The sequence below is a fragment of the Cygnus atratus genome, chromosome 18 (assembly GCF_013377495.2).
Source record: "Cygnus atratus isolate AKBS03 ecotype Queensland, Australia chromosome 18, CAtr_DNAZoo_HiC_assembly, whole genome shotgun sequence".
Classification (NCBI taxonomy): domain Eukaryota; kingdom Metazoa; phylum Chordata; class Aves; order Anseriformes; family Anatidae; genus Cygnus; species Cygnus atratus.
This window is the reverse complement of record NC_066379.1, coordinates 4,774,820-4,787,741: the sequence shown is the minus strand read 5'-3', so window position 1 is coordinate 4,787,741 and position 12,922 is coordinate 4,774,820. Positions and strand designations below refer to the sequence as shown.

Sequence of the window (12,922 nt, the reverse complement as noted above, 5' to 3'; positions counted from 1 at the left end):
CTGCTGCACTTGGATGACATTACTTTGACATCAGTGAATGCTCAAGAAGTAATTGATGCACTTAATAGAGTACAGCTGCTTTTTACCTGGCAGCGGGTATTTTGCTGGCCCACAAGCCAGACCCAGACATTTGAGCCACACTACTTATCTTGAATTCTACCTTCTTGGCAAAGATTTCCTTCCTGTGCTGGTTGTGCTCCTGGTAGAGTGAAATCGCTGGTGCAGTAGTTAGAGACCGCTTGCCTCTGGGCCAAATTAAAACCTGGTGGGTGCAGTCTGAGACAATGAAGTCAAACCTGTTCGGCTGAGCCTTCGTGGGGCGGCACGGAAGGGGGGTGTTGGTGTGCATGGAGATCAGGAGACTTTGTTCTTTGTGCAGTATAAGTCTTTAACCTTTCAGATAATGCTTTAATGAGGAATTCTGAGCTTATCCTGTAACGATGTTGTAGTCATCCTTTCCTCCCCCACTATTAAATTATATTTTGTCTATGTAGCAATAATTTTATTGAAGAAAAACGCGTTCCAGATGTTCAACGTGTTTTAATAGGACTGCTCGTTGAAGGTGTTTGTGATTTGAAGACCAAAAAAGCGTTGAATACCATTTTTAGCTTTTATAAAGGCAAGACTTAAGCATGGAACAATCAGCAAGGAATATTTGACAGATCCAAAAATAGATCCTCAATGGACACAGTAGAATTGCAGCAGAATTTTAAAGTAGAACTGACTGCAGAGGATCCAGGCCTGCAGGATGATGTTAACTGGGAAGGAATGGAGAAGCTAAATACCAAAATCCGCTCTCAGCGTATCCGCGTGGCAGTATCCCGTGCACTTGTGAGATGCCTGTTGGCAAGGCTGAACATAGTTGTCGTTGTTCAGCTGCTGTAAGACGTGTAATGATTATTTGCAAGCAATAGTAAGACAAGCTTTTAATGGTTTACAGTCCTTCAGTATGCGTCTCTTAATCTCAAAGATGTGTTTCTGAGTTGTTTAAGGGTTTATATATTGCCATTGTTGCAGAGAAAGGGGAAGCGCTTGAGAATAGCTCACATTCCCCAGTAATCACATGTTGGTCGCCAAGCATTTAAGCTTTCGCTGGCCTCTTGCCAGCTCTTCTGTGATGCTTTTTTGGAGGTCAGCCTCTCCTCTGTAGTACTTTAACCTTGAACCAAAATGGTCGTGTCCTGTGCGACTGGGGTCAGAAGCCAAGTTTCCTCTCCTAGAAACCAGTGGAGCTGATTCTAATTGCAAGGCGCATTCTGTCAAACCAAGTGTTGTGCTCACAGCTACGTGGCTTCTGAGCCAGAACTGATTTCCATCTGTCTTGCTTGGAACATGGGCAGAGCAAAGACTCCTTTTCTTTGTAAAATAGTTTTGCATGTACATTTAATACAAATAAAGGGAAATTGCAAGTCAATATGATGTTGCTCTTACCCCCACTACGACAACTAAGGTCGGGGTATACTGTAGAGCAACGTACACCAGTATGGCTTTAAGGTCTGCCCTTGATGTTCCACCTTCAACCTAGACCACAGCAGTGTCAGTCTTTCTTTTTTTTTTCCTTTCCAACCAGCATTTTAATACTGGTTTCCCCATCACAAGCCAGCCTAACCTGAGTGGTCAGGCTTTCCTAGCTTACTCCAGAGGAAAGGAAGGTGAAAATTACTTTATTCACATGCAGCCTGTTGGAGTTTTCTGTTCTTATTTTTTTTTCTAGAGGAAGAAATGGTACTTGCCCAACTTCTCTTTTTCTAGCTGCTTGTTTTAGAGATTCGCGTCTCAAGATTGTGCAGAGGCTATAAATGGAGCTGTAAGCTGTTAGCCTCACTGTTCAGCGGAGTGGCGCTGTGCTCTGGGCTCTTTCAGTCTCTCTGGACTTCTTGAAGGGAGGAAAAGAATGAATGATCCTCCTGTGAGCATCTCTGGAGCAAGCAGGTGTAACTCCTAACTTCTCGTAGTTGCTATCCAGTTTCTCCTCAGATCCTACCCCAGTCATTCTCTGAAGATGGGCGTTCAGGCTCCCGTACAGAGAAGCAAGTCTTGCGCAGTTTCAGGGGTGCAAACGTATTCACGCAAACCACAAATGACTTGTATCTGTTTTAAAGAAACCACTCTTCAATTAAAGTACTGTTGAGGCATGCCTGTGGTTGTTAAAGGTCATTTTTTAGCAGATAAGAGGCAGAATGCTAGCTCTTGTGTCAGGGTCAGATTCATTATCCCCAAACTGTTTTTTTGCCTGCTGAATCAGTGTACCTTTACTGCCAAAAGCTTGAATAAAGCTGCATTAAATCATTGACGTGTTTATTTTGTATCTGGAAGAAGACTGTGTCTCTGCATGTAGCAGAATGGTTCTTAGGCTGTTAAGAGCCAGTTCCCTCCCAGTCTTATTCCAGGCAGCTGTACGGAACAATCACGCTGCTCTAATTTTGCTGGTAAAGCTTCTCTGTGGGACCACTTCTCTGAAATGAAAATGACCAGCTAATGAATAGTATCCATGCAGGAAGGGGAATCAAATAGTATCCATGCACGTATTGAGAGGGTTAAATGCTAAACCACACAGAAAGGGCCTGTGTGGGTGGCTTGACTGGTCACATCACCCTTGAGAACAGAGGTTTTCTGTGTCTGGCTATTGCTTCTGGTGCAGGAAGGCAGAGGCTCGCTCACTGCCGTACGTGGGTTACCACAGTTGCATAACTCAACGGTGAACTACCGGTAAAATTCCACTGACCCAGAAGATTGCTTCATAGCCTGCTTTGAATCTCCTGCTTTATTTATAAGGTCTAAATTATTTTAATGAAATATTAAAATATTTAACTTTATTCAAGCGTGAAAACACTGGATGCCAAAGCTGATTCACTTACTCTGTAGCCTACACGTCCACTACAGCGGAAGCTTACTCCAGGCCTTCCTGAGCCCCTTAACTTTGCTTCTGCTTTTTGCATTTTATGCCCTATGCTGCTTCTGGTTTGAGGCAGTCCTAAACAAATATGTGATTTTTTTTTTCAGTATAATTCAAATTTGTAAAGAAGGCTTTACGAATATGTATTGTCGAGTTATAAGCTCAGAATTTTATTGATGCTTGCAGTTGTAGGGGCTATCTAAATGGAGCATCCTTTTAAGAAGCTGCCCGTGAAACCCATTTCTTTTCTGGTTTGTATGCTGTTAGAAAAATGAATTCTTCATTTGTCCTTCTTGTAGGATGTAAACTAAAACTGTATGTAAACTTTTAGTATTACTACAAGGAAATGGGAGTTTTTCTGAAGTGTATTACTGTCTTCTTGAGGTTTGGTTTGATGTTTTCTCTAACTTTTAATAGTAGTAGAAGGTAGGTAGTTCTAAATCCTGTTAATGAAAGTGATAGCAATGTGCATAATCCTATCTAGTCGGTGCATGTTCAGTATGAACTTCTCAGAAATAAATCTCTGCAACGCTTACCTAGGGGCATATTTACTGCAAACAGAGTACTGTGAGTGACTAACGGTTTTTGCAGTAGGTACACTGTGATTTCAGTTAGACTCTTGCTTATCCCTGCATGGTGGCCTCAAAGGAAACAACTTTAACCACATGCAAGACAAACCTTTTTAAGGTGGGTACATACGTTTTGGAGTCTGATGCAGGTGATACGATGAGATGATTTATTGATCTGTCCAGTTTTCGTGATTGCTTTTACGAATGATTTGGATGGTACAATAAAACAGTACACTTGCTAAGTTTTCAGGCATCTCTATAACGTGATATTTGAGTGCCTTGGACCTTAGAGAGAAAGCCAGTTCCCAAGAACTAGCCTGCTGGGTAGTTATTAAGGCTGTTTAAACCACCAAGCTATGCGTTTGGTCTGTATTTAGAATGTACTTAAAGGCAGTGGTGATCAACGTGGTAACCATGGCAATGCTGCTTGAGCTGAGGAGGTGAACAGAAATGCCTGTTTGTGTTAGTTTATTCCACTTGCTTGAGTGCTTTGTAGCAGTGTTACCCCATGAAAGGTCCTCTTGGCAGAAATCTGGGGCAGTGTGCGATATGTGTTGTGTAAGCAGCACTCCAAGCTCTTCGGAACACTATTTTATTTATAATATTTCAGTGCTGTTTCCTAATTTTTATGGTTTCTGGTGTGTATAAGCTATTGTTACGCCTGAAATTTAATGTGGAGCTGTTCCTTTCACCCTGCAGAAACCTTCAGAGACATAAAATAGGTGTGAAGTGGCCTGGACTGTGTCTACAGAGCTGTGCTGAGATAAGCGCTGATACACGTAACAGGAAGTAATGGCTTTGTTCCTTGTGGACAAGCTACAAGGGCTCTTTTGAAAGGTTGTTTTGATTCCACTGTGTACATCCCCTGTATGTTTTGTGTGACGGGTGGTAAGTGTTGGGAAAGCAAACAAAAAGATCCGAAAACAAAAAGATCCGAAAGCAAACAAAGAATTACCTCTAGATTTTTATAGTCTCAAGTAGAGTATCTTATTTGAGCGAAAGCACAGGAATAGCTTCTGTGCTGTTTCTGACTCCAGAGAGATTTTAAATTTATTGTTGCTTCCAGTTAAATCCCTTCATTTAATATTACAGAGTAGCTACTGAAATTGAGTTTACTCTGTGCTGGTTTGTTTTGTCAAGTTTGTTCACAATGTCTTCATTGCTTTCAGACACTTTCAACTTGGTTTCAGGAATTTGTGGAATGGATGTGAAGGTCAGAAGCTTTCTTGCTCTTTTTGATTTTAAGCAGCAAATTTCTTTGCCTGCTTTGCATGTGGCAGGCCTCTTAAACCTTCTTAGTAGAACAAGTAGGTCTGGTTTATTCTCTGACATCCGCAGGATTATTTTAGAAGCTTTATATTGGATCTGTTCATGTTGTCTAGGGGTAGGATATATTTGAAACCTGCAAGAAGCATCACTGGTACTTAATTTAACTTTAAAGTACTACAGGCCTCTAGAACAGCTAAATGTGAAAATGGACAGAAGAGTCCTGCTCTCTTCATACAAAGTACTGAAAGCTAAGGCTTTATATAGTTAAGCTAAGGTGTGAATTTAAATGTACTGGAATAGATCTCCCTTCTCCTCCCTTCCTGTTTCTACATGCATGTTTGCACAGGTATGAGTGGGTCATTCATAGCAATGTAGGGTCTTAAATCCTTTCCCCTGAAACTTGAATAAATCAAAAGGACCCCTTTAAACAAGTATAAGAGCATCAAAAGAAGACAAGGTGGATTAGGGATTATACTCTTTTGTACACCTAATAAAAACTTTGTTTCTATACCCAACTCTTGAGTGACAAGAGTAGCTGTCAGCGGTGAAAATTTAATGGCTTTGGTGAATGCCAGGGAAAGAAATGTTTTCTTGTTCACCTCTGCTTATAGTTGGTTTCAGTTCCCTCAGCTCTTGGTTTCCTGGAGAATTTCTCAGGAATTTCCATTCCACTAAAGGAGAGGAGAGCTGAGGCAGCTCAGCGTGTTGGCTTGACTGTTTCCAAATGCTGCTCTAGAGACAAGGATACTGCAAACAGCAAGTCATCTTAGCACTTCCTACAAGATCAAGTGGAGCCCTGGTGGTGCTAATGAAATGCTTTCTGTAGCGATCTTCGTGTTTGTAGGGTCAGCTGGACTGTGTAGAGCACAGGTTGTTTAACGCCTGTGGGTGTCTGAAGCATGGCGAATACTTCAAGATCTCTGAATACTTCAAGATCTGCGCAGGATCCAGTAAAGTCTGCGGCAGTGACCGATTCAGGATGTGAGTCTCTGAGACCACCGGGATTTTTAAGATGAGAAATGGGTCCGGGCTGTAATTCTGAGCCCCACTTCAGTGCAATATCATAAATAGTGTGTGGTATAGAAATGTTCAAAGCCTTTAAGGGCATCTGTTGAACAATATAGAAAATGAGTTTTGTATTTAATTTCATAGGACTCTGAATATCGTGCTGCAGTGAGTTCTCAAACCAGTGATAACTTTTCTTCCCAGATACTCTGCCTGAAAGCTCTGTTCCTGGCACTGAGAGCATCTGGGATCATCTTTCAATCTTCTCTCACCATCTGAGAAATGAATTTTACACTAAAGGCTAATTAGTGAACAGTCTGTGTGGAGTAGGCTCTTGTTAGTACTTGTCTAATAAATGGTACAATCGTGTATTTGTGTACTCTAAACTTTAAAAGAAAAATAAAACTTCAAATCCTGAAAAGCCATTGTATAGTTCATAAGTATTTGAATTACGTAGGGAATGCTTTGCTTTGGTACAGCGTATGTGAACAGTACAGGTACTGCTTGCTCGAGTGCTGTAAGCTTCCAGTCTAAATGGACTAATGAGCATTTAATCAGGAAGTCCTAGGTCAATAACACTTCGTACATTTGTGTAATGAACAAGAACTTTTTAGCCTCTAAAATGAAGCAGAATTCTTGTCTTATTGATGTTGACTTGTTTTATTGATTTTTCTGTGTAACTATGGACGGGTTATTTATTTTCTCTTGGATATACTTAATGGCTCTCATTAATACTTAAAGGCCAAGTTTCATCTCGTGCCAGGGACCAGAGGGTGAATACAGCATTCCTGCTCCCGAGGTAATTGTGCAACACCAGGGTGAAATGCTTTTGGACTGCAACAGAGGGAGCATAGAAGATGACCAAAGTGAGGACCAGGTGCAGTTGCAAGCTTAAAGCGTGCTGGGTAGGAAGAGTTTGTGCAGTTACTGTTTCCTGGAGTTCAGGGTAAGGAGCTACTCGCTTTTGGTGAGTAGCCAGGTGAATATCAGCCCGTTCTCACTTGCAGAGCTTCACCAGCATACATCCTGCCGTGTGATACAGCTGTCCCCTCAGCCATCTGCGAGGCTGTCGGATTGAATGTTCTGCCAGTTCTTCTCTGCTATTTACACCCTCCTCAAGTATAGCTCAATTTGTAAAGGCTGGAGTTTTCTCTCTTCAGTGAAATTCTTCTCTCCAGAAAGTGGAAGATTGTTTTCCTTCCAAAATTCATACATTAAAATGAAGGTATACTCAAATGTTGAGTCTTAGGTTTCTTTTTAACAAAACAAAATGGAACAGAAAACATTTTTTAAAGGACTCTTACTACCTACTTCAATTTTCTGGATTTTAAAAATCTTTGAAGTATCTGTCATTCGGGTGAAGGATTATCTGAATTCAAACAAAGGGTTTCTATATGAAGTATTTACTGATGTACTTTTTCATTGCTTAAATCTAGTTCAGTGATTAGTGGTTATGCAAGCATTTTGTTTGCTGGTCCTGTTGTGATAGCTGGCAGCTTAACCACAGGTGAATCTTCCTGGAGAATCTTCCTGTAGAAGCTCTGGAAGAGCATATTGCATTACAATCCTAATTTGAACCTTTTAAAAACTTTCCTTAGCAGAAATCACAATAGAAGGCCTAAACTTTTTTTCCCTACTTGTAAAGTCAGTCAGTGTTTCTTCTCTATACTGTTAAGAAATGTAGAAGGTAAAGGTCTGTTGCATCTAGTACCTGCTTTTACAAATACCAGTTGTGCTGTGGGTCGTATTCCCAGTATTTAAAAATCTGATTAGTCGTAGAATCATTAAGGTTGGCAAAGCCCTGCGAGATCATCTGGTCCAACCATCCCCCTACCGCCAATGTCACCCACCAAACCGTGTCCCCAAGCACCACGTCCAGCCTTTCCTTGAATACCCCCAGGGAAGGTGACTCCACCACCTCCCTGGGCAACCCGTCCCAATGCCCGACCGCTCTTTTCACGCAGAAATGGCTCCTCATTTCCAACCGGAGTTGGAAATCCTGATTCATCTATTGATGGCAAAGACTGGGCCAAGATTTGCAAATAAGTGAAAAATAAGGTTGGTCAAACCACCTCATCCTTGTCAAGGACTAGAAACCTGCATATAGATCACTTTTTTGTCAGATGATGCCAAGTAATTCATGCATTGGTCTGAATCTGCTTCTTTCATGCTCATTGTCTGTAGTGCTATATAAGCCTCATTTGTGATCTCGTGTAACTAAAGCTGCCTTGGTCTCTTCCTGATAAAGAGAGTTCTTAGAACTGAGTCACTGCCAACCAGCCTTTGTTCCTCAGAAATAAGAAAATAACTTCTCTTTGGAAATGAGAGCAATTAATGAACTGAAAATGGAGTGAAGGGGTGTGGGGGGGAACACTTAAGCCTATTTCTGAACACGCAACTGCTGTGGAAAGCCATGCTGATGGGGAGAGCTGACTGCAGAAAAGTGAAGTTTAGCTGTGCTCCTTGCCTGATAGCAGGGCTTTGGCTCATAGCAGGGAAGTTTGAGGTCTGTTTGTCCTTCCAGAATTTGCTTCACCAAAGTGTTCCTTTCTAAAGAGCTGACTACCCCTATATTAAAGATTTTGTTTCCCAAATTGCAGTCCAAATCACTTTCTCTTCCCGTGACTGGGAATACTACCTTCCCCAGAGACTATTTCTGGAGCTTTTTGAGGTATATCCTCTCTAGCCATCTGCTTTCTTCCACCCACCTCCAGCTGATCACTGACACGGGAACTAGCGTGCATGAGATGCACTAGCAGTGAGATACGCGCTTCTTCGTAGAGGTGTAATGATTTTTAAACTTTGATCTGTATTTTGAAGAGGTGAACGGCAATATATGAGAGCTGAGAAGGTATTTGCTGATTTGTGAGAGTTAATCCAGAGTTGTTTCTTTCCAAATGCAGCTGCCAAGAATTTGGTTGGCCTCCCATGAGTCAATGTTTTTCCTATTGATCTGCTGTGCTTTAATGCAGGGGGGAAGGAAGGGGATATAGCGATATACAGCAACGCTCAGGCTGCTGGAATGCGGTCTGTTGAGCTAGTGGTTGAGCGACCCTTCTTGCTTCTTGTGTTTTTATGAATAATTCAGGAATTCAACACTTGCAGCGGGTAGAAAAGCCTGGTGAACACTGGCATGCATCTGCAAATTAGCACCCAAGCACGGTCCGGTATTGCAGGCGTAAATTAGTTTGTGTGTGGCACACACAAAGCAAAGGACTAGATTTGGTTGTCACAATGAGCCTCTCTTGGGATGCCCTTGGAGAATGTTGTGCTGTTCTTAAAAGGTTACATTTTATAGCATTTTTGAACAGAAAACTAGAAAATGCAGCATCTTAGCAGCTTGTTTCATGTAATTTAGCTATTAAAATACTCAACATGCTTAATTTTTTGAATGATGACTAAGATTCCTACTGGCTTTTTAGCAGATTTGCATCTTTATTTAGAGGATTCAGCTACTGGAAGAATAACAGGACAGGACAAGATCACTTGCAAGTTTTGTCGGACTATTTTCTTCTGTATGTAGAAGTTACTTCTAATGGAAAAACTGAACGATCCCTATCCTTTAAGGCAAGAGACTGGGGCCCTTGTATAGGAAATATATATTCCCTACTGAATATATTCATCTGGCCAGAACTTATTATATGGGTAACTTATTTAGATAAATGACTGACCTTCTAGAGATTTGGGCACATGCCATTCTCAAATTGTCAAGATAATTTTGTTAGTCATAGGTATGGTTTGAGAGGCAAAAAGCCAGAACATCTTTGGTCTTCCTGAAAATTGGGTTGGGGTCATACCTAAACGCAGTCCTAAAGCTGTTATTTTGAAAGAATCCCAGTATTGCTAAGATTGCAATCTAAGGACGGCAGCAGCAAGCATAATTCCCTTGGACACGAGAATTGACTGCAATGGGATTAAAATAGTCTTACTTCTGAATTGCTTTCATGTCTTTAAACACAGCTGAAATACTAGCAAAGATAAAAGTAAAATAAATCCTGTTATTTTGACTCTACCCCGAACATGAGTTGCTAAGGGAAGCAGTTGGAGAAGAGGCTTTAATACAGTGCTATTTTGGTTGAAATTATGCTTGTCAATGTCCTCGCTGTTCACATGCGTTGAGGAAGTTAAGGGTTTATATAATGAGCGCATTAAATTTGAAGTTCAAGCTGCTTCACCATACTGTGTTTTTCTTGATACACAATGCCAGCTTTTAATAAATCAGAGTACATAAATGGTCGAGGCTGGTAGGAAATCTTAATAGTACGTTATTAGGGAACAACAGAATTGTAGGCTAAAATCTTTTTAAAGGTCTGTACATCCACATCTATCCTTCTGAAAGAGGCGCTGACTTCTGAGGTCCGGCACCATCTTGAGAATGTGCACACCAGCTCTTCTTATTTTGTTACGTATCAGAATCTCCACTTAGCGTACTTTTTTTTTAATGTGGCAGAATAAAATGATAACATTTTAAGTACTGTCCCTGCAACATCCTTCCTAGACGCATTTAGTCCCAGGTCAAGAGCATTGTCTTCTTGCATTCCAACCTCGTCCAGCAGTATTACTGCAGCTGCTCTGCTTTTGAGGAACTAATTGGCTTTTGTGATTGTATCTATTACAGTACAATCGCAATCCTGAAAGGAGACGCGTAGTATCTAACATTTCTATTTGTAAAGAGACCTATTATGTAGAAAAACGCGTGTCATCTTATACTCTGCTTTATCAGACTGCTGAAGGAATATTGGATAATGCAGTTTAGTTGTTTCCAGTCCAGCTTTGCTGACAGGAAAATTTGTTCAAAACACCTTGATGCTGAACAATCAATTCAACAATCAATTTCTAGAAAAAGAAAAAGCAGGATTTTATTTTTTGAATGTTTTCGGGCTCTTTTAATAGCTCCAGTTTTGGCCATACGTACTCCGCTTTGACCCGTGTGTTGTCTATTGATTGCTGTACCATTCTTAAATTGCAGGTTTTCCTCCTGTGCTCTGTTGGTCCGTGGTGAAGCAAGCTCTCTCTCTCAGTATCCTGTAGTCTTTAGCAGCTTTTTCCTGCCTGCTCTGCAGTGTGAAAGAGAACTGTTTGCCACATGTGGAGGAGACAGCTATGCTTAAACCAGACTGACAATTTTGATGTGGCTACAGTTTACTATAATCGCTTTTTCTTCAAACAGTGCTGTGCTGAGAAATGATGCATTACAAGAACATATGGCAGTGGTACATAACTTGAATAAAACCAGCCTAATTTAAGAGCCCAATAAAATTTACTGTGAAGAGTTTTCAATAGTATGTGTGCACATTCTTTAGGGAAGAAAGAATCCTGTGTTGCTGTTAATCTCTTTGAAACCTTTGAGTACTTTGCTGTAAGCGTAGCGTGTGCCAACTTTTGGCAGATAATTATTTTGTTCTCTTCCAGATTGAACCCATTCAATTCAGTCATCCCATTCAGAACAAATTCTGCAAGCGAAAAAAAAAAAGCCTAATAAGTTCAGTGAACACTTCTAGCAGGTACTGTTGAAAGTGTTCACAGGGCAACTGCGAAGCTTTTTGAGCGCTTAAGATGAGAAATGCATCAACATGTGCAATGGATGGTGCTTGCAAAGACTTGGTATAGAGGTTCCTCAGATGGGGAGATAGTGTTCTGACACAAGTGTAAAAAAAAAAAAAAAAAAAAAAAAAAAAAATGAACAACAAAAAAACCCTTCAAAAATAATGAGTAATATTACAGATATTTTGCAAACTGAAGAGGAAGTAGATAATTGTTGTAACATAAGTTCCCCAAATAAAAGCAGAATTTTATTTTAAAGAAGTCTGAAAACCAGAAGTACTTCTCAATTCTGCTTCTGCTGGAAATCTTTTTTTTCCCCCCTTGGCTTTAGGGCAGCAGTTAATGTAGTTGCAATAGTGGTTAACAAGCCTGTGTTCCAAATAATTCATCGAGAGGGCTGAGGTATTCCTGTACAACTGTAAAATGTATAGCCTTTGTCCAGAACAAGAAGACCCTCATAAAATAAATAAGAAAATTCATACCATATTAGTAGGATCCATCCTCCCTTTCTCCTTGAGCTGTAAAAGTTTTTTCCCTACTGCTTGCTATTGTGTTATAACACTAGCACTCTGTCACTTCTATTGTGCTCGTCTCTGAACCCAGAAATTATTTCTATTCTTAATTTAAACAATACCAGCTGTGCACAAATGAGAAGTTTGCAAAAAGGCTCGTGTATACTCACTGCTTGTACTTCTAGCATATGACAGAGGAGCTTTATGAACTCAGGGCAATCATGCTGCAAAAATGTTCAAAAAATATTCACGAAGGGGAAAAAAGCTGGCGTTGTTTTAGTGCATCGCACCACTATCACCATAGTAACACTGCTACATTTGAACCCTGGTAGCAAACGAAGTATTTTTATTCTTATAAAGGGAAAATTAAGAGACCTTTTCTCTTCCAGTGCTATCATTGCATACTTCTTGCAGCTGCTGCTTATTTTCTTCCACACCCTATCCCTGTTGATGCTGTTCCTGTACTGCAACCCAATGATATTAAGAGCAGTTAAAACTATTTAAAAGGACAGAGTGGATATTTTCGCCCTTTTTAAAGGATTTTGTTCCATGTTCTGCTCTCAGATTTACTTTGTTACTGCAGTTTTTTTCTGCACTGGGACACCTTGCAAATCCTACCTGTCTTACGAGGTTTTGATACTAACAGCAAAAAGGAAAGAATTCACGGTTTGGAAGGAAAGCTAAAAAAAAAAAAAAAAAAAAATTACATCACTAGTCCACATTGGGGGGGGGGGGGGGGGGGGGGGCAATAATCCAGAGGAAAGCGGAGGTATACCACTGACTATGAAAGAAAAGGAAAAAAAGTGTTGTATTCTCCAGCCATGGTTGGTTCTAAAACTAAAATTCATCAGGATTCCTAGTGGGGGTAACTCCCCTTTTCCTTTTACTCGTGTTACCAATTCCCAATTTTTAGCTATCCGTCTGAGTTTTATTTAACCCCATCTTCCCAGTGTGCATCAAGTATTAAAGAGATCAACTCATTTATATGAGTATGTTCTTTAACTAGAGTCACAGCTGTGGCATTGTGGCAAAAAGTTTAAACTTTCCAAAGTACGAAATGGCCTCGTTTTATTGGAAAGACTTACTGTATGTTGTTGAACAAAATTGTAAGCTGATAAACTGTGCAG

At 40.5% G+C, this 12,922-nt stretch overlaps 1 protein-coding gene across 1 annotated transcript in view; it reads left to right on the top strand.

The window, feature by feature from the left end:
* The window catches only part of SEC14L1 (SEC14 like lipid binding 1), a 44,048-nt gene that overhangs the window by 11,182 nt on the left and 19,944 nt on the right, over window positions 1–12,922 (top strand). The window lies entirely within an intron of this gene.